The sequence below is a fragment of the Larus michahellis genome, chromosome 8 (assembly GCF_964199755.1).
Source record: "Larus michahellis chromosome 8, bLarMic1.1, whole genome shotgun sequence".
In the NCBI taxonomy this organism is placed as follows: Eukaryota; Metazoa; Chordata; class Aves; order Charadriiformes; family Laridae; genus Larus; species Larus michahellis.
This window is the reverse complement of record NC_133903.1, coordinates 53,852,291-53,874,384: the sequence shown is the minus strand read 5'-3', so window position 1 is coordinate 53,874,384 and position 22,094 is coordinate 53,852,291. Positions and strand designations below refer to the sequence as shown.

General features: G+C 43.3%; 1 protein-coding gene and 1 long non-coding RNA gene across 14 annotated transcripts in view; one reads left to right on the top strand and one right to left on the bottom strand.

Moving 5' to 3' along the window:
- NFIA (nuclear factor I A) overlaps positions 1 to 22,094 on the bottom strand; it is a 363,628-nt gene that overhangs the window by 271,691 nt on the left and 69,843 nt on the right. The window lies entirely within an intron of this gene.
- Positions 17,094 to 20,413, top strand: LOC141747894 (uncharacterized). Its single transcript, XR_012588843.1, has 3 exons — positions 17,094 to 17,263; positions 19,065 to 19,180; positions 20,220 to 20,413. It is a non-coding gene; the product is annotated as an uncharacterized LOC141747894 (long non-coding RNA).

The following is a 22,094-nucleotide window of genomic DNA, read 5'->3' as shown; positions in this document are numbered from 1 at the left end:
GCTGTGCATCCCCGGCACGCCTATGGATGGGGTCGGGCCGCGCACCTGCGCCGCGCCCCTGGCCCAGGCCCCGCCCACCGCCACGCCCCTCCATAGCCCCGCCCATCGCCCTCTCGCGCCCCCCCCCCCCCCCCCCCCACCTCCCCGCGGCGGCAGGGCGGGCGGCGCAGCGCCCCCTGCCGGCGGGTGCGCCGGGCCGCGCGGGGCCCGCCTGAGCGCGCGGCTGAGGGGAGGGACGGCGGCAGCGCGGCCGAAGCGCCCGGGCTTTGCCTCTGTGGCGGCCAGGGGAAGGATAAGCCGCCCTTTGCTTCCGAACGCACCCAAAGCGGGGAAGATAACGCAGACTGAAGCTTCTGGGCAGCTTCGCCCTCGCTCAGCCCGCGGCTTCCGTCACCCACGGTGCGTGGATCCGACGTCAGCACAGCCAGGCCTTCCCTGTCCCGTCAGCTGGGTGTGGGAAGGGGAAGGACGGGTGTCCCCTGCTCCTTCTCCGGGATTCCCGGTCACCTCCATAATCCCAGAGCAGGAGGAGGGAGGAGGCAGATGCTACGCTCCCTGGGGAAACTCAAGGGCAGGTTTCCCACAACCCGGCTCCCCCCAGGGACACGGTCAGTGTCACCCCTCAAAGGATGCCCTGAGGGCAGACCCCCACCTGCAGTGGGTCTGTGAGGATCTGGGGGTGTCCCAGCACGCTGCAATTGGTGCTAAGGTTCTTCCCTCTATTTACCTAAAGGAAAGGATGCTTTTTCATGCCACCGAGTTGATCTCCCACGGGAGACAAAATGCGCTCAGTAAAATGGAAGACAGGCAGGTGGCTTCAGCATCAGGGAACATTAACACACGCGGACGGGTCTCCAGCTGATGTAAATGGATGGACTTGCAGTGCCTTCACCTGCAAATTTACACCAGCTGTTGGCTTGGCCTGGCCTGCTGGTGGTCTTAAAGGTGTGTGTGCTTTGTCCCGCTGCCCCCTTCCAAACTGTCCCAGCAAGGGCAGCTCTAGTGAGTGTATGTGGCATGACCGCTAATGCCAGTAAGGGTTTCAGAGCAAAAAAGTATTTATCCAGTTATTCGCTGTTAGTATTTTCTGGTTTTAGCTCTGTTGCAAACCTCTGAATAATCACTGCCCATTACCTTATGTCTTTCACCTTTTTGGTTTTAGCCTGAGGAAAACGATCCCCACGTGCAGTGGGAGTGTTGCTGTGAAGGACATCTCCTGGTGTTTCCCTGAATGACGTTGATAGTCGTACAAGAAGCTGAAACACTTCATGTTAGAGGTATAGACGCGTGTATATACCACCACGTTGATATAATCACCCACAGAAGTGCTAATATTGATGCTAGAGAGCAGGCACATTCTGCACCTCAGCGTGTGCATGCACAGATTTGAGTGATATTTTCCTTGGGCCTTCTGGGATTGGTTGCCTGGACCTCAGTAGAAATCTCCTTTTACACCAAATTTGAGGGATTCTAACTTGGCAGAGGACTTCCCAACAAGCGCCATATAAATGTTTCGTGGCTGCTTCTGTGGATGACTTGCTTGCTGCTGTTCGCTGAATGAAAATACGAGCTTTTACCCGCCCAGCCTGTTTTTTTTTTTTTTTTACCCATGTAATAAAATATGACACTAGAGGGCGGCCTGTTAATGTAATTCAATAATGAAGTTGCAGCGGCTGCACACGGAGGCTCAGCACCGTCCCCTGCTTCACACCAGGGCCGTGGCTGTAAACAGGCCTGGGAACGGCGCCTTTCCCCCCTCTGAGACAACCACTGCTGCCCTGAGACGCGAGGGGTATCCAGAGTGTAACACCAGGACCCAAAATAATAAATATTCGTAAGAAATGTGATTTGCCAGAAGACGGATATGATTTGCGTTGCCTTGTGAGAAGTCCCAGGTTTAGCACTTAGTCCGGGTTGGAGGAAGAGGTGGCAGGAGCTCTCCTGTCCGTTCCCTAATGCCAAACCCTTGTCCTGCCCCAAAACATTGCACCTACTTTTACAGCTAAATGCAGTTGCAGCTCAGTTTTAGCAGTCGGCACTGTAGTTCAGTTAGTATAGTCCCTGCTGATGGCTCGCTCTCAGTCTCTGCACAGCCTTCCTGTGACTGAGGAGATCTCTTACAGCTCCAGAGACTGGTTTCCTTGTGTCAAATGAGGTTAATAGCTGCACGCAATTTAGTTAATTAAAGATTGCCAATATTTTTAGTGCACCAGACGCAGTATGCGTCAGAAATACCAGGTATTATCGAAGTACGCAGTGCTGTCATCATTGATATTTACATTTTGTACTGCCTGGAAGCTAGGATTTCCTTGTGGTAGGCTGTCGACGGCAATACCTTTTCTCCCCAGATTTAAAATCTGCGTGTCAGACGTGAGCCAACGGGCAAAAGTGACGTCAGACAGACTGAGGTAAGACCAAGGACGTGGGTCACAGTCCTGCACGCACTGGCAGAGACCTGAGACACTGTAGGTTGCTGCACATGGACCATACCACAGGTGGGTTTTAAGGCATCCTTGCAGCTTCCTCTGCAATAGCTTCAAGAGGCTTTCAGTGCTGTGAGACTATCAAAGGTAATTCAGCATGTTCACCATGAAACGAGAGAACATTTTAAGCTGAACTTCAGCGAGAGTTTCTTATTGTCTGGAGCAGAAATCGGCCTGAAGTTACAGATGGAAAGAACTTAAATTAGTGGCCGCTTTTCTGAAAACTGATGTTCCTTAGCATTTAGCAATAACGTGTCCTCAGTTTTTGCTAAATTGCAAACGAGCAATTAATTTTTCAGCACTTGTGCAGAATACTTTAAAAATGGAAACATGAAAGTCTTCTATTAAAATGAAGTTGATAGTATGCACCTGCCACTAATGTACTGTACACTGTGTCTTCCACTCATTATAGTGATGATTTGGGTTGAGATCAAGAGTCATATAGTGAAAATCACTTCAACACGTGCCTGTTCATATGCATAAACTCCTGTGTACCAGATGGCAAAATATAATGACATCTTAAACAGCTAATTGCATAAACCTTGTAATGCAGATAATTGCTGAACCAAAGTATGAGTTAATAATTTCCCACTGTATTGCCTGGCTTGACACTAATTCTAAAGGAAAGTTGTGACAATTCTAATACACTAAAGTTCACCAAGCGGTAATTAAAACTAGCACTTAAAATCATTCGACTTTCAAACCCTTAATTACAATTCAGTGGAATCACTTTGTAGAAATCTAACATTTATAGATAGTTACATGATAGCTGATATTTCATCATCGTCCCTTTCATGGTGTTCTTCTAAGGCATGCTTCAGGAAGCGTGCAGCTCTCTCTGGAAGCCTAAGGTTGTAATGATTTCCGTACCAGCGGTCACTGGGAAACACTCGGAAAACAGTGGCCAGGACTAGGAGCGAACATACAAACCGTAGGTTTTTTCACAGTTTACGCTCAAAGCAGCATGGCAAGTAGTAATTTTGAATCACCTGATGATCTATAAATGTAAATAAGCAGCAAGCCACTACAAAGAAACATGTCAAAGAGTGTGTTTAAGAATTGAATTGTTTTGGTTGGGTTGATAACACACATACTGACCCGAAAGGCTGGCCTCTAACACATCGTCAGCTGTTACTGTATATTGGAAAAGCTGCCATGGGATTGAAACAATGAAGAATGGAAATATAATTAATGATGGTAAATACAGTTTTAGGAGAAATAAGCCTTATCAGACAAACCCAATTTCTTTCTTTGATGAGGCGCATCAAATAATACGATGAAGGTAAAGACTGAATGATAAAGGTCAACGAAGAGATGTGATACTCATTTTTTTATGGAGATTAGAATTAACACTGTGTGATATTCTGATCAAAAAACATTAGAAATTGCAACAGAGCATGCACTAATTAGATTAGGAATTGGCTAACAGCCTGTTAAAAAGTAGCTATGAATCAGGAAGCGTTATCAAAGAGGAGAGTTTTACCAGGATCAGCATCAGGTCAGATGCTAGTCAATGTTTTCTTCAATGATTTGGTTGTAAACACTGTAAATTCACAGCTGATAAATTTGAGGATGACAGGAACATTGGTGGAGTGACAGACAATGATGAGAATGACACTCCAAGTGATCTCAGTTGCTTGATGAGCTGAGCCCATTCAAACACAATTGGTTTTAATACAGACAATATAAGATTATGCAGTTTCTGGTGCTCGCACTTTTAAAAGATTGTTGGAAAACTGGAGAGGGTGCAGAAAAGAGCCACAGAGAGGATTTCAGGGCTGAAAAAAGTGCTTAATGGTGAAAGACTTAAAGCACTCAATCTGCCTAGCTTACTGGAAAAAAGACTGAGACGTGACATGGGTATAATGTGTAAGTATTTAAGTATCTATGAGATCTGCCTGGAAATATCTGGTGGATACTGATGACATTTTTAATCTTCCAGTGAAAAACGGATATCTGCAAGCTGAAGTCAAACAAACTCAAGCGAGAATTTAGGTGTTTTTTTTTTTTTTAACAGCAAGAGTGGCCGAAAGCTGACTTTCAAGGCACAAAGTGGATACCGTCTTTTTTTGATATTTTCAAAGCAAGACCAGAAGACCTGCTGTAACTAAAACTAAGTTAATGGATTTAATGTGGGGGCAATGGCACACGATGAGTTGAGTTGTAATACATCAAGAGGCTTTCCCTAGCCTTCAACGCTGTGAGTCTATACACATCAGCAGAAACCTTTCATAAGCGTTTGGGAGCAGGAACGTACACCTGTGCAAAGGAATAATCAAGTAATAACAAGTCTAACACGTTTCATGGGCTCTCCAGACCCAGTCCAGGTGTGCAGATATCACACGTTTATATATCTCTAATAATGTATTATTTTAAAAGCTAGAGACCGAGTTTATGTGCTGATGGAGCTACATGAAACCACCCAAAGGCAGCCCCCTACCAGTAGATCTGTCACCCCTTGCCTGCCTCCTGGCACAGAATAGCTGATTCCTCGGAGCTCTGTGCCTCTGCCCTTTGGTAAAGGAGAAGCAATGATCCCGCCTCTGGGCACCTTATACCTGGAAGTCTCTTTTATTCACAGTAGGAATAAGACAGTCCTGGATTGGAGTGGGTTGCAGATAGAATATTAGGCTGAAACTTTACCCCAAACCTCTTTTTCTTAAGCAGTCCTGCCTCAGCAATTGATTCCCATAGGAAATACTGACAATCACTTGTCATACAGCTTCCCGTCTCTGCGGCCATACGCACCCACCACAGCAGTTCCCAAATGCGTATACGTGGTCTTTGCAGCCTACAAACCTGTTCCTCTCTCACCCCTCTGAAAAGTTCAACAACTGTCAAAACCATGAGCAAATGGAAACTGTTTCAAGACTTTACAGTACCACCACAGGGTGCCTCCAATTACAGCTCAGTGTAACGCAGAAGGAAGAGAAAGCAGGGACCTCATCCCATTTCCTTCAGCTCTAGTATGTTCTCAGGGCTCTCCCACCTAAGTTCAGACAAAGCAGCCTACCCTAATGACCTGCTAGCCCCTGAAGAAAGCTGGGAGCTAAACTCTATAAAATCAAATAGCATAGGCTGATTCTGGGCAGGTCAGAGCAAAGGCTTAGCACAATCCCCTCTGCCCTTCAGTGTATTTATTAGCCCATGAAACGTAACTACCAGGTGTCTGTGTTGCTACTAATTTTACAGTTGGATGTAACCAGATCTGATACAAAATATTTTCATGTTCAGGTCTTCCCTAGGGCTCCCCGGGGTCTTTCCAGCCAACCCTGGCAGCCCTTTTCCTCTGTGGGAGCAGCACCAGCATGTACAGCTGGCAAGGTTGAGGCTTTTTTTTTCCCCAGAGAAGGATGCACCAGGGAAGATGCCATTCTAGCTGCTTATAACATTTTCAGTCTATACTGAGCATCCTCTGTAAATTCTCATTTCGGGTGACTGAGTCAAGCTCTTCAAAGTAACTATCCAGTAGAGCTGGAGATGCTTCACATGATGCATGAAGAGATGTCACTTTTTTCTTTTGCGTATCTATCTCCTAATTATTTACTTGAGGCAGTCTCTTAGCTGCCTGTGGCTAGCTGGGGTTTATGGCCCAGGGTCTGGCCTGCCCTCACACTCTCCACCAACCGCAAGGTAAACGTGCCTCCAGGTGGTCCTGGTGGTTTCCTCAAGAGCACTCTTCTTGAGGGCAATTTCAGTACAAACCTCTACAAAATGTATGCATTTTATTTATCAGTGGTATATAACTAAAGAATGTCATTGACGGTATTTCAGTCTATATATCTGCACCATAACTACTACAACTTGTCCACACAAGAGACACTGATAACTCAGTAACAAGCCAAAACAAAAAACACATTGAGCAGCATTATTAATTGATAACTCAAATGCCAAAAGTCTGGGGGACACTGAAATTGTCAGTGATGGCAAAGCCTGGACAGCTAGATGGTCTCAGGCAGAGATCGATCCTGTGGCAGATGACCTGCCTTCTGGGCTTGCAGTGATGCTGGTAATCAACTCTAAGCAGGAAATTGTTCCACTGATCGACTCAGCAGCTTAAAATGAAACACGGGCTGAAGTGATCTGCTGGGAAGGATGTAACCTGAGGAACTTCTATATCTTTAAAATAACTGATAGATCCAGGATGTGGTGGTATGAGGTGAAGGTGACTTATTTCTCAGTCTGTGAATGTAAATTGGTCTTCCTCTTTTCTTTTGATAGATGGGCGTAGGTTATCTTCCAGGACTGGAAATCTAGAAAACAAGACAAAATATATTGTCATATCTCTCTACTGCTCTTTGGAACATTATTTTCTGCTTAGGATTTCTAGACTTACTGTATCAATGCACATGTAGAGTAAAAACAATTTCTGATAATGGATTTTATCTAAACAGACTTAAGAAACTGTACTGAAAACATCACATGCATTTTGAGCTTTAATAATAAATACTGCTTAAATCAAATCTATTTCCATCATTCCCTTTCTAACCAGCATTCAGTAACATTCAAATAGTGCCAATGTAATAAACATTCACCAAACACAAACATAACTCAGAGTTCTCCTACCTGGCTACAGCCATCTGGTACTCTTTAGAGGAGCAGCCGTCTTCTCATCTTCTCTCCTCTTTTCTTCAGGAGGTTTTCAGCAAAGGGTCAGCTGCCACGTTTTGGCTTCTCCTAAAACTGCCTGACTGTCTTTGCTATGCGTCATATGTGTCCTGATATCCAAACCCATCAGAGACAGATTGAAAGATCTGTTGGTAGGTAGAGGGAACACTCTGGGAAGAGCGGGTCTCAAGATTCTGTTCTCTGTAGAGCATTTGCCCTCAGCCACTAGCCCAGTAGCATGGCCTTATAAAATACAGTGTCATCTGGGAAGGGGAATCAGCTCCCAGAACTGGTGAAAATCATTGGAGATTTATCACTTTTCCAGGTGAACACCTGGCAACTGATTTTCTTTATCTTGACTAATTTGCCTTTGATTTCTAAGACCCTAAGGCAAATACAGATCACAAAATAGTTCAGTCTATAAAAAAAAGAAACGCACCTCTTCTTAGCATTAGTTCTCAAATTGTTCTTTCACGCACCGCTATCGCCATGTGTAATTACTTGCAGGTGTCAGCTAGAACATGATGTCTTTTGTCTTCTCAAGTGCTTTGGCCAGCAGGGACCCAACAAGCTTTGGTTTACTGTGATTAGCAGGTTGCCTATTGGTCTAAATGACCACTGGAAGGGACATCTTGTAAGGTAAGAGCTTTCGTTGTCAGTCGTTTGGATTGCTTCACCTTGGGCTGTTCCAGAGCAGAGTTGCTGGGACAGTTTGGACTCTGGTATGAAGCCAGTAGACATACAAGACTCTGCAATAACTTGCAACTCAGGTGCTTGAATTGCACAATGGGCACCAGAACAAGCAGAGGAAACCAGTGATCTTGATCACAATTAGACCTGATTTATACCTGTTATTTACTTACCATCCACTTCACATCCCACCACAGTTTAGATGGTTATTATGGATGCTTATCACTGTCTTAAAGCCCTCCAGCAATGATTGCTGTCTGCTCTGTTAATTGATGATTTCATTGTTTGTTACACCTATTTATGTGTAGCTGTCAGGAAAGGTTTTGTTGTTTCAGCTGTGCAAGTATGAGTAAGAATGGTACTCCAAATCACAACGGGATTTTGAATTAGGCAGTGGCTTCAGGGAAAAACCTGAAGATTGCCTGCAGAAAGAAAACAACCCCTTTAGAGATTTTTGTCCGGCAGACTGGTTGCTGGAGGCTTTTCAGGTTTTCTCAGGGAGTTTCTGCAAGGCTTTGACATTTATAGGGTGGCTGTCGGTGTTGCATAACCTCAGGAGCATCATTATCATTGACCTATTGCAGAGCTGCCACTATTTCATGTACCGCGTTCTTCAGCAGAGCAATACTTACCAGTGCTTTTCTTAACTCATGCCTTGTCAGTAAGATCTTTTTACTGCGTCCCTCATTTTTATTTAGAATATAGAGTGGTAGTTAGATAAAGAGGCTCTACAAATTAGAGAACTCAGAGTTATGAGCCATTTCGGTAAATTTTGTCCAGGGTTAATTTCTAAAAGCTAATACTTATTTGCTATTTAGTTCAAAGAATAGGTCCTAATGCTGTTTTTATTTTGTTGTTCCATTTTAAACCTCCGTTATTTATCAATTTCTTTAAATTACTGGGTTTATTCACAGCATTCTTTAAGGCTTCTCCCCCTAGATTATTTTATCTTGGCGATTGAAGTGATCTCTGTATAGTCGAATACTACTTTCTGCAGCTCCCATTGGGGCTATTCACATATCCATATGTGCATGCAGCTCCCACTAATGCTTGTCAATGGGACTTAACACATGAGCATGGACATGAGAATAGACCCCTTGCTGGGCACTTGACTAGATGGGTTTTTTTTGATGTTGATCCAGATCACTCGCGTCAAACGTTGCTGTTATTAGAAATCACTGCGCTTAACAGGACCGCTGAATGCAACCTCCCTTTCCTTCTCATTCTTTCATATGGAAGCTGCTTGGTGGGTTTTGCAGGCTCAGGGTGAATACTTCATAGACATGAACTGGAATCCAAGCTTGTTGCATAAAGTAGCTTTATTCTGTGTGTTCCCTTCTGTTTGCCATGCAACAGCATACAGTTAAGCCTCTCCACTGAAGAAAGGGCAGGGTTTTTTAAGGTGTGAATTAGGACTTGGACTGCGTCTCCATCTAGGCAGGATGGTTGGGAGCTTTAATATTCAGTACTTACAAAAACAAATGGAAATCTAAGGTAACTTTGAGTTTTTACATTTTACTTCTGTATACCTGTTTTCAGCATCTTTAGTGGTTCTCATAACTGTGGACTCCCCACTATGCTGGTATTCATGTGCATATAAGTTAAGTGATGACAGAACACTTTCCGTCATGAAGTTGAAGTCTTCAATATGTTTTGTAAAACTGACGCATCTTGTACCATCTGTAATCCCACTCCACTGCAATTCAGGGACATGCAAATGTTGAATCATTATTATTTGCTATTTGCTAACCATATGAAAATAATTACTGATTTCAATGTAATTTGTAACTAACACGCATCCACATCTGAAGGGGGGAATGACCAAGTCAAGATGTGTTCTCTCAGTCTCTCTTTTCTGCTAGGAGGTTTTCTGCCTTTAAGACACACTTTGAGACTTTGGAGGTTGTGGGTGATATTTTTTTTTTTAATGTACAATCCTTGGAGACACTTGTTGAGCTATAAGTCTGGGTGTGCTAGGGACCAATGAACTAAAGTCAAGTCAAACATGGTCAGGAAGCACTGTGTTTCAATACATAGCCTTCATTCAGGAATGAATTTACTTAGTTTAAATCTTCACTTTCTACCTCCCTCCATGCTTTCAGGCTTTCTCTAATGTTACTAGAAGCACAATCAAGCCGCTAACAGAATACCATGATATGACAATGTCTGTTTTCCAGAAGATCTGGCCCCAATCCCACCAGCTGCATTGTAGGCAGAACCCCATCTCAGGACAGAAGTCTTGAATTCAGTCCTATGGGCACTAGGACTCACTTCTCAAGGCTAAACTGGGGGTACATCTCAGGACAGAGCCTAATGACACATTCAACAATTTCTGCAAGCAATAACTCATAGTGTTATCCATTGCCCAAGGCTGACCAGTGCTTCCTGGTTTAAAGGCTGATTTTCGGTGCTCATAGCTTTGCCAGGTATTAGCCTTTAGAGGACATTTTCCAGAATTTCTGTTTTTGTCAGGCTGGTTTCTTTCTGGAAAACTTCTGTCCAAACTAATTCATCTATCTCTAAGAAAGGCGCTAGGGAAAAAAATGTTTCAGTGTTACTGTTCTGGTAGTTTGTTCTTGAAAAGCCCTGATGACAACAACAACTAGGAGACTAGCCTACATCATCTGTTTCTTAAGAAATGTCTTACTGTAGCCTCAAAAATCTATCAACTCTGAAAAGCCTTTACAAACTCAGAGCCCGCATGTGCTTAGCAGAAGTTTTCTATCATCAACCTGCTAAACTCAGTACAGGTTTTATAGGGAACTGGCACCATTCGGGCAGAGTGGACAAAGCCTGTCTCGCCATGCAGACAGTTCACGAACACTGCTCTGCAACCTTCTTTCAAACATTTGCTAACTTTTGGGTGCTCAATCTCGCATTCCCCGTGGTGTCCTGTGAACATCCCCTCTTCATGTGCAATTAAATGTAATTTACAAAGCAGGTAATGAGTTAAAATAACTTTGCCCCTGTTGCCTAGTAGGATGTATGTCTCTTAACTGGTACTAATGGATGGCAGCTATTAGTTACTCCTACATTAAGGTGCATTCATATTGAAATTTTGCACTGACTTTACAATGCATTTGATTAAAATGCAGAAGAATTACACATTAGATATCATGTGGCTGGATGGAAGCATAATTTAGCTGAGTCTGCAGATGCAGTCATGCAGGTGTTTCCGTAATTCTGATTCAGTTGGTAAAACTGTTGATGTTCAGTGGCCCTCAAATCACATAACCATCTGCGGTTCAGTTCCTTGTGAAAGGAATTCCTTGTGCCTTTTATCAGATACGATCCCTGGATTCCTGAGCAAAACTTCTGTGAATGGGGCAACATTTAAATATCAGGTGTTTTGAGGGCAGGGGAAGTATTATAGACATCAGGTATTTCAGCTTGCATTTGTTAACCACAGATCTAGTGTAAGAGGAGGATAATACCTGGGCTCTCTGTGGGAACGTTCCCTCACCCCATTATGCTTTCCTACACAAGAAACAATTAAAGTCTGAATTGTGCCTGATTTTCAGTTTTTGAAACTAAACCAACTCTGGCCTTAAGCTTGTCCCTACAAAATAGTCAGGAACCTGAAAAGCACTGTATGCCAGAGTTTTTATAGGTAGATTCACATTTTCTACTTAGGCCCATTATTGATAAATACAATCTTAACAGCTGCAACTATTGTTACTTTTAGTTTTCACAAGCAACAAGATGACACCATACTTTCAGTGCAGAGCCAGAGAACTGAGCCCAACACGCAGACAGGTCACAACTGCCAGCAGAAGCTCCTGCATCTTTAAAGATGTGCGTATACACATTGTTTTTTGCTAGGCTGAGAATTTCTTGAAGGCAGGAAGCTGTGACTGGGAGCAAAAGACCGTAAAAAGCAGGTGAGGAAAGCAGGGACAGAGCTTGCAGGAGCAGCGCTCCCTCTACAGCTCTAGCTCAGCAAAGAGGTAGGGCTGCAGCACGGCGCTTTGCGGTGTAACACAGCTCCTGCCTTTCCTACAGAGTTTTCCAGCCTACAGGTCTTTCCAGGCTGGGAACATCTAGCCCTTCACTACAGTTGGAAGCAGGCTGACGTGACTTTTGGAGGATCACAGACTTTATGTCATTGGAACGCAGTGTGAAGCAATCTAGCTAATGCGCAGTTTTGTCTAGAAAGTCTTTGAGAGTTGAGCATGGTTTGAAAGAAAAAAAAAACAAAAAACAAGTCAGTATCACAGACAGTTTCCTCTTTACCTCAAGGGTCATCATATTTACACATTTTGAAAGAGTTACTGAACTGATTTGTAAAAGACTTATTTTATACATTAAGAAAAAATAAAGACCTCACAAGAATTTTAGTCCGCCAGCAACATGTGGAAACAAGAAAAATCTGTCCTCAGTTGATGAAATATTTATTTATCATTGAAATCACAGACATTTGCATCCAATGTAAGGGCAAGACAAGCCTTATGCATAACCTCCTAGAGAATTCAGTTAAAAGCAGTTTTGGATACCTGTAAGTAATTATGCTATCACATTCTCTAACGGATTTAATTCGGGCCAAGTAGCAACTACTGTATGTCCAAAAGATAATGAATTAAAGCAATGCTTTGGCATATCCCCTTTCTGAAATGTTAGCAGCCTCTCAAGTGACTTGAAAAATGGGCTTCAATAAATGGACAGGAAAATATATGCAATTAAATTCAATCAATAAAGCTGTCCTTGACCAAAGTCCAAACATTAAAAACAACTCCAATTGAATTATGAGAAATCCTTTTCTGATTTTAACTAGATTAGTTTAATCACATGTGCACCCAAGTTGCATGCCATTCCTCAGGAAGTTTATGGAAACAAAAAGCAACGTACTACTCCCTGCCTCTTGCTTCAGCCCAACTCTGGCTTTTCCTTAGAGGAGAGTGCTGTTCTAGAAGGGACATTTTCTTATTAACAAGGTCACTCACTCCGAAGAAAATGGCAGAGGACAGTTCCAGGTGACAGCCCTGGTTACCAGCCTTCTGCCTTTCTCCTTCACTCCCACAAAACTCCTCGTCCCCCTAACTACACAGGCCCTTTCTTTCCTCTTGTTGAGAAATAGAAACATTTCCAAAATCCCATAAAGCTACTCAAAATGTGAAAACTCTTCCAAACCTGAAAGTAACTGGAAGGTTTTGATCCCTCCCCCTCCCTCCCTTTTCCCTCTTGAGCTTTTTTTCTAGTGTACTGATACAGCGGAGGATAAATGCACTAACAAAATCAGTGGTGCTCCAAAGTACAGCAAGAATACATATAGATGCAAGCCACAGATATAAGCAAACCTGGAAATAAAAAACCTTCAGAAGTTTTTTTTTAAAAAAAGGCAATTAAGAAGTCAGAGGCTTCTAGAGACAAGTTTTTTTGCAGCAATCAGAGATTGCAAGAACCCTTACAAACAATAGGGTATGTATATATTTAAGCCGTCACTGGTAAGTCCAGGTTGATAAATACCAACCAGGCCAAATTCAGGAATTCAAAACCCTGTGCTGACAAACCTACCATTGCCTCAGACAGAACAAGAATTCACCTCTTCCTTTCCCCAGAGACACAAGAACACCTGACAAATAACTTCAAATAAGCCAAACAGCCATCAGCTGGGAATCACTGCACAAGTCTACTTGCCTGCAGGAGATCTGAACCAGTAACACCTGTGAGATAGACATTGCTTGGCTGGTTCTCCGAGCTGTCCTGTACAATGAAAGTATTCTCCTAAATTCAGAGGGAAAATAGAATTTTAGGTTATTTTAGATCTGGCCTTTCGTCCACGAAGCACTTAAGATAGGAAATAGATGGATCTGGGGAAATAATTCATAAGTAGCAAAGTGTTTGTTGGATTTTTACTCTTTGGGGGCTTGTGGTTTTTCTGCAATTCTTTCCAAAATCAAGGTTGCATTATGACAAAACGGTCTGCCTCAGATAAGGGACGGTGGATCAGAAGCGAAGTTATTTCTTGCCCTATAACAAGAGAAGTAAGGTGTTGTAATCAGAAAGAGGGAGTAAAAGTGTTGGTGGCAAGGGCTGCAAGACTTGCCTCAGTTTTCTTCCTCGGCTGCCTGCATGAGCTGGGTGGAGAATAGCCACCCGTGTAAGTGACTGTGCTCACCCCTGATCTGTGACCTCTAGAGCCCTCACAAGGATGTAACTTGGTGACTCATCTACAAAAGTGACATTCCTATGCTCGGTTCAACCCCCCCATTGTTAAACTCCGAGCACAGCTGGCTGCAGGACATGGAAATCTTCACACGGCTGTAGCAATTGCACTGAATTTCACACTTGCTTGTTTGCTGGGTCTGCGGGATGGCTCTGGAGACCTTCCCATGAGTGTATCCCCACAAAAGCTGTGTGCAGGTCTTTAGTGGGATGCAGAGCCAGGTGTGACAAAACCATAGAATAATATCACAAATAAACGCTCGGTGCCATGCTTACGAGATTGGGAAAACTTGTGTTGATTAAGTCTCCGACTGACTCCATTTCGACCAGATTGGCTGATACTTCAAAAACGTGTCAGGAGATCAAGCCGAGTAGGAAGACACTCAAAAAGGCAAATACCTTCCTGTTGACAGCAGAACCTCTGCCTTGGACAATCTTTAGCTGTTTGCACACATACTGTGTGCAAGAGCCCAAGAAGCTCGTATTCCCTTAGCAACCAAAGTTGGCACCTGTGATATTTGTTTTCAGCGACTGACACCGAGAGTTTGAACTTACATCTGTTTTACTGAATTATGGTTAAAACAGTATTAGTAACTGCAAAAAGCAGCTCTAATTTGGACAATACCATCCAGATCATTTGCAGCTTGTACTGCCTGTAATTTCATTTCACATCCCACCCAGAAAATACAGGAAACTGCATAGCAAAAGAACATGACAAGTTTTACGCAGGCTGGGTCTTGACAGCTTGACCTATTCCCAGCTATAAAACTTGCTTATGCAGAAGTTTTCCTAATGTCTTTTATAGTTCATTTGCGAAGGATTGTCCACCTGGTGCCTTATCACAAACTGTGGAATGAGTCCAGGAGATGGCAACAACATGAACTGCTGTGGGGGATAACAAGGACTCTGTTATGACTGGGAACGTTTGCAGTACTATAAATAACTCTATCAATATTGTGATAATGGCACTTTAAAGAGGTCTATTTTACAAGTGTTGAATGTAAGAGAGACCACAGCTGTGCTCATTAATTCTGAAGTATGCTCCTCTCTACGTACAATTTGCAGGTGTAACAATAGGAGTGTTGACTCAATGCAGGTCTAGCTAGTGTTTGGATTAAAAAAAAGGTCACAGTAGCATGATTAGTTCTTAACGAGTCTTTATTGTGTTTGGCAGAGGGAAAGCAAATGATGATAGTTTAATTGAAAACAATAAAAGTAAAATGGAACTTTGTTACAGAATTTAGCTATACGTAAATAGCTTCTCCCCCCCAAAGAGCAAGTACCGTAATTGACAGCAGTAGATCTTTTGATAATTAATTGCAGTAAATTATCACTTGGCACAAAGAAGGCATAATTCTAATTAATTTGCAACCTTTCCAGCATAACACTGAATTGAAAATGGCACTGCTGTAATTTTTTTCAAGCTAATACAGAACTGGAGTACAAACAACATTGTGATGCTTTCTTGTGTTTTCCTTGTTTGGAGTTGAACCGAGGTGATTTGGTCCTTTCCACACAATTGTTGTACCACACAGAGATGACCCAAATGGGCAGGAGTTTCCTGCACAGTCAGAATTAATCTGCCACAGCATGGGATAATATAATTACGTACAGACATCCAGGCAGAGAACTGGTTCAGCTGGGGCTCGTCTGGGACATCAGGGCCTTGGTTTGAGGACAGTCAGGGCTGTGAAGTGTCCCTTTCATTGTCCTTTAAATCTAGATTTGATTCGAAAAGAAGGTATGTGGTAATGTGGACAGGCCAGACTATTTAGGCAGAGCTAAGAACTACAGCATCTGTCAAATTCATCAGCCTCCATCTTGTTAACAACTTACAAGTGAATTTTCTTTACCTCTGGGAACACAAAACCCCCTTGGCAACTGCAGGGCAGAGCTATATGGCAAGTCCTCTCGAGGAAGTGTGATGGAGGGAGATCTATTGAGGCAGGCAGCTAACAGCACAGGCGGCTTTCAACTCTGAGGGCTGCCCGGATGCCACGGCCAACAAATCCATTTTAAGCAGGATGCTTCGTGAGAGCTCGTGGATGAGGTGCTGTTCCTCTCTTATCATAGCTAGACTTCATGGCGAAGATCCCCAGCTAATGATTTGTTAATGGAATTAAGATCTGGGCCCCAATCTGTGATTTTTACACGCAGCCCACAACTCTTTTGTACCCCAAAACTTCTCTGTGTCCCTGGGAGATAATATTTACCTCCCGCACTTCAGTGTTGTGAGAATAAATTAACTTTGGGAGAGTACGTTGAGCTCCTTGGAAAACAGTTACTAAATAAGTGCAAGTATTATCATACATTAAATCAGATCAGCTATTAAAAACGAGAACAAGTCCTCAGATCTGTAACCCTCGCTACATCAGTTTCTCCCTCCTTTGCTGATTACTGTTAGCCTTGATAATAACGAACTCAAAGACGATATTAGCAGCCTAACCTATACTATGATTTAATCTTGATTGCCACAGATCAAGGTTTGATTTAATTGCTCTAGAATTAATTAGGAAGAGAAACAAGTTATAAAAAAGAATTTTCGCTCTAAATAAAGAAACTGTTTACATTCAACTGGAGTTCATGTTAGAACAAATCATTAAGCTATAAAAGATTACATCTGGGCTAGAATTAAAGTCAAGCCGATTCATTAACCCAAATGGTAGCCCAGAGATTACCAACATGGTATTTCTGCTTTGGTGATCAAAGGATCAAGGGATACATGACCAGATGACCCTAATTGAAACAATCTCCACTGAATTTTGTAAATGAACTTGAAAGTACTAAGAAGATAGTCTCTAACTTCTGTCAACGTGGAGAATAAATCTGTCCTGGTAGCCTTACTTTATACATAAAGCAAGGAAAAGGAAAAAAAAGATAATGGCAATCCTTTATGCAGTACATAAAGCAACAATATTTTTCTTGAGTTATGGAGGAACCTTATCCAAATTGTTTATAGTTGTCTGTTATATCTTTTGAAATATAGGGAATTTACAGTCAAAAACTTCATCACTATTGCCCTGTCAATGACCTCATCACACCTGACCTACAGGGAGTATCTTCTGTTGGGTTAACCCATAAATCAGCCTGCATGCAAGGCCTTTCTCTCCAGAGCTTGCCAGTTGTGCTGAATTAGGTATGATAGTTTTATTGTGTGAGCTACTGTTCACCAGGGACTGAGTAGAAACTGCTGACCGTATTTCACTTGAGAGCGCACGATGAACTTGAGCGTTGGTCCCAATGGTGGAAGGCCAAGTCTGCACCGGCTGAACCGACAAACTCTTGACTCCGCTGGGGAGAGCTGCAGATGCTTTGTCAAGGTAATAGTCAGAAGTCTAAACTCAGTTTGTATTTCAAATTTTAAATAAGAAAAATACATGTAAATGCTGGAAAATAATAGGGCTATGACTTCATTTGAAAGCCTGGTATAGACATTAGTGAAATTCTACATATCCCTCTGTGGAAAATCAAGTCACTGAGCATAAGAACTTCCTGAAGACAGAGACTGTAATTCGTGTCATGAAAGGGGAGGAATTGGATGTGATAACTAGTGATGGACAAACTTCAAAAGGTTCAGGGCTTGTGCTTGGTTTGGATAACTATCCAGGAGCTTTGATGCATATCCAAAGCTTATCGGGACCTCCTGGGCCCGTAAATATTGGGATGGAAATCTTGCAAGAACAGGCTCTCTCAAGAGGTTTTTCTTTTTTGGTATTTTGGGCAAGTATTTTCTTGTCATGATGGAGATACAACAAAAATAGTAATGACAAGAAATAAGACCTGCTCTTAAAGAGTACTTCATCAAGTCTAAATTAAGAATAAATAAAAATGCTTCTCTTAAAATGCTTTCTGCATCTCCAGACCTTCTTGGGGTTAAGAAGGGCAAACTCTTAAAGTAAAAGGGGAGAAATATGTCCTAGTTTCTTTTGAAGCTCAACCGTGCTACAGTTATTTTGAGTTGGGTGCTTTTTTCATTTTATCTATTTTGGTACAATTGCTTCTATGTATATCATACATAAAAATGCTGGGCAGATTTTGGATAAACAAGATGTAGATCAAGGTAGCAAGAATACTAGTGTCTTCTGAAATGTAGTTTGTGTGTGTGGCAATTATATAAAGTGACGCCAACTTCCAAAGGCCAGACTTCCCATGAAACCTCGCATAAGTTTGAGAAAGTTTTAGTATGTGTGTGTACCCATGTAAATTTTCCTAGTTCTCCATAGGCACAAAGCAAATTATAGCTGCTGAAACTGTTTCACGTGGTTTTGTAGTCAAGATTATTTGGTTTATTTACCATAAAATGTAGTTCTACAGATTAAAATTTCCTTCGATGATAAGGAATGGAGTCCTGAAGCTGGTAGAGGGGTATTGCCTCTCTCCCAGGCTGGAGTGGCAGAAAACGGGTATACTTCTGAGACCTGTCTTCATGACTGGCTGGAGAAGAATTAGTAGATTCAGTTAGGTTTGTATTTGGAAATGTGACCAAGCTACTGAAGCCAGGGCTGAGCTTCCTCTATATTTGTTTTACCACTGGCAAACGGTTAAAGTACACGCCATGCCTGAAACGCCAGCTGCGCTAATAGTTTCCTGTGACCGAGTAACATTTGAGGACACATAAACCTGTTGTCTCACTACACCACACTTGAGCATGGTGCTAGGGCATGGGGCAGCATCTGCCCCTCCTCAGCACTCAGTGCTAACGGTGGGCACTGAACCCGCTTTTTAAAACCATGCCTTATTTTTCTGATCTGCAGAGAAAGTTCAATAATACAAATCTGTTGGGTATGAGCCCACCACTGTTTCAGGTACAGATGTTATTTACAGGTCCTGTGGGTTGTAGGGGAAAAGGTGTCCTCTGCCCTGCCTCGCAGAGGAACGGTAAAACCAGTAACACTTTGAACGTGGTAGCACAGGCTGGTGGGAGAGGTTAGAAGCGAAGGTACCCCCCCACGGCAGCTGGAGGACAGGAACTTGGTTCCCCAGGTGAAGTGCTGCCACTCCTTTTTCCTAAAGACCAATATGAAAGAGTGACGGGGAGAGATGAAGGCTGATGGGCTTAAAATTTCTAGTTAACCTGTGTGCCAGCTCATTTAGGTCTTAAAACTGACTTTTTTTTCACAGAATGATAAAAAACCCTAGGGTGTTGTGTGACTTCCTGTGGAATGAGCTTTAAAGAGCCCTGAAGAGGACCCCAGCAGGTGGGGTCTGCTGCTTAGCAGCAGCTGGTCTACAACAAGGTGAGGATTGGTGACTCCTCAGTGCTGGGAGTCCTCTGGATCCCATGGCTGACATCTCCTAACCAGCATTAACCCAGCATTGTCCCTAGATGGACATGGCGTTGCTTAACCGTGGGTTAATTATTTTAAATGTTGGTTAAGAAATTGTAGCCTCCTATTTCTGTCTACCTCAACATGCTGAAGCTGTTGCTGCCTGTGTGTCTGAGCCAGCGGACCTGGCCTTGTTCCTCTCCCATGGCAGCTGAAGGCCTAATCCAGCTCCAAGTCAATGGGAGTGTCTGTGTTGACTTCAGCGGAGGCTGGCTGGGGTTTTGAGGAGCTGGCTGAGCACACGGGGAGCAGCGTGCTGGGCTCTCCCGATGAGCCCTGCAACTCTTGCATGCCGAGGAAGACGCTGTAAGCTCAGTTTGGCCCCTTCATAGTAGCATCATCTAAACTGACCGGGAAATGAATAGCATTAAACCTCCTTGCTGTGTTAGCATGGGATGTCAAGTAAATGAGGGCATACAAACCCAGCCAATGCACACAGCAAAAATCACCAGCTTTATTCAGGAAGCAACAAATCAGGTCTCACGCCATTGTCAGAACTATTTAAATTGCCATTGGCCGTGTCACCCTTTCTTTTTTTAGCTGCTCAGTAATCCTCATTTTGGCATCTTTGCACTCAGATGGATATACATTTTATCTTCAGTAGTGCATACGAAATCTAATGTATTAATAACTTGGGGAATAAATTTGCGTCCAAGACTCTGTTATTTTTATCTTGTTTTTCTCTTTAACCAAGTCACAAAAAGTATACATTTTAATCTCCAAAATATTCCAGAACCGTACAGCAGAACTAGGCAAATCAATTGCATATTGGTATGGCAGCACTAAGAATAGAGATCTCTACGGAGCTTTGCAAGAGGAGACTTTTCTACAGATGGAAAAACTTAGACATAGAGTTAAAGTTAGTCCTGTGAAAAAACATGAGAGGAAAACAAGTAGTTTGTGTGTCTGCTCATGCACTCAGTCTTGTTTCCTTGTTCATTTTTTCCAGTGTTGGCCTTTGGCTGCCCCAAAGTTGCCAGAGCATTGATTAGACACTGCAGAAACGGAAACTGCTGGAGAGGTTAGAAGATAAACCTCAAAGGGCTTCAGGCATTCAAGGGATAAGGCTGACTGAGGTGCTTAAATACCGGATATAACCAAAATACAACTGAGGCCTTTAATGCGATCAAGGTAACAGCTCATCACTGGGGACGCTTCGGTTTTCTGCCATACAAGAACAGGCGCAGAACAGAAGACCACCCTTGTCCTCGCTAACCCCCAAGCCCAGAGGTAGATTAATGAAGAATGAAGAAGACTTACAGAGCCAAACTGACGCAGGATATTTGTTAATGGAGAGATTTTAGATTTGCATGAGTGGGCCTATTCCTCACCTTGTCTTCCCCTGGGGCAGTCCCCTTTCCATGCGCTGCCTCAGGAGCCAAGGTCCTGAGGGAGCAGAGACAGCAAGTGGGGTGAGCTGCACACTGCCCTTCTCAACTTCTATGATAAATTCTAGGTACCTTCTTCTAGGTACTAGACAGGCAATCGGAAACAAGTTCATGTCTACTTACTTAGTGTTTCTGACCTACTGGAGATGCCTGGAGTTCCTTTGGCAGAGGGGTAGGTAAAGCACCACCAACTAATGAAGGGTGCCCAGTGAGGGCTGCTGTAATTTTTTAAAATAATCCTATGGGTAAATATATAAACAGCAAAGTCAATGGGACGACAAAACCATTCGATCCGTACAGGGAACAGGTCTGTAGAGCGGCTGTCTGTGTGGAGGAGGGTGGGTCAGTCCCAGTGCCTCTTCAGCTTTGGGCCTCTTGGAGAGCTGTGGTGGGGTTTTGTGGGGTGGGAGTCCCACCACCAAGTTTCACACCAGCCACGGACAGCTGCGAAATGTTGGCTGTGTCTTTCAGTGCAAGCCAGCGTGCAGCTGGGCAGCATTCCTTACAACTTTCTCAAAAAAAAATCCAAAGCATCTTGGGAGAGGAATGTGTGTGCATAGCTATGCAGGCGGAGAGGCAGGGTCTGCTCTGCCCGTCCGCCCTCAGAGCAGCCATCTCGCCCAGAGCCACCTCTCCACGCACAGCCACCCTGTCCCAGCAGGGCTGGGGCTTGCTCGGTGGCTTACAGGGTTGGTGGCAATGGGACCACCTCTGCTCCTGGCAAAATGTGCAGCTGGACAAAGAAACTTTGCCTTTGCCTCAGGAAAGCCAATCTCTGGCTGACCTCAACCAAGTGTCTGGTGACTTCTTTATTTTCAAAGTATGGCAATTCTAGATGCGATAGCTGATGAACTTATTTCCTAGAGAGCCACAAGCTGAAGGCAGATGCAAGTTGGGAGTGTTAGTAGTGAGGAAAGTCCAGACTCGGAGTTTTGCAGCTGCAGGCCCTGTAGGATTTTATACAATGTTAGTAACAGTTTGAGGGAAATTCATAGCTGAGAGAAACAGCAGGCTTTTCTGTATCTATAGCGACAGGTGTACCAAATATACAGACACTACAACTGATTTTAGGAAGCAGACTTAGAGATTTTCCAAAGTGAGTGAGTTTTATATTCTCAAATTTTCAGCATTTATTTTTAGTGAACTTTTTGAAACTTCAGTAAATCTTTTATGATGATTTTCCTACCTGGCCTCCAATGCTGCTAGGGGCAGATGTGCAGAGACCTAGAGGACAGGTGGCAGGAAAAGGAATACAAGCTGTCGAGGAACTCCGGAAAGAAGCACCTTTTAAAATGGAAGCAAAATAATTTCGAAAGGTATCTTAATCAGAATTTTTTTAAATGATCATGAGGAACCCGAAACATCAAGCCATGTGTTTTAGTACCTGCAGGAGCTTTTAGACTCCACATCTAAAAGACCTGGCCTTCGTTATGGAT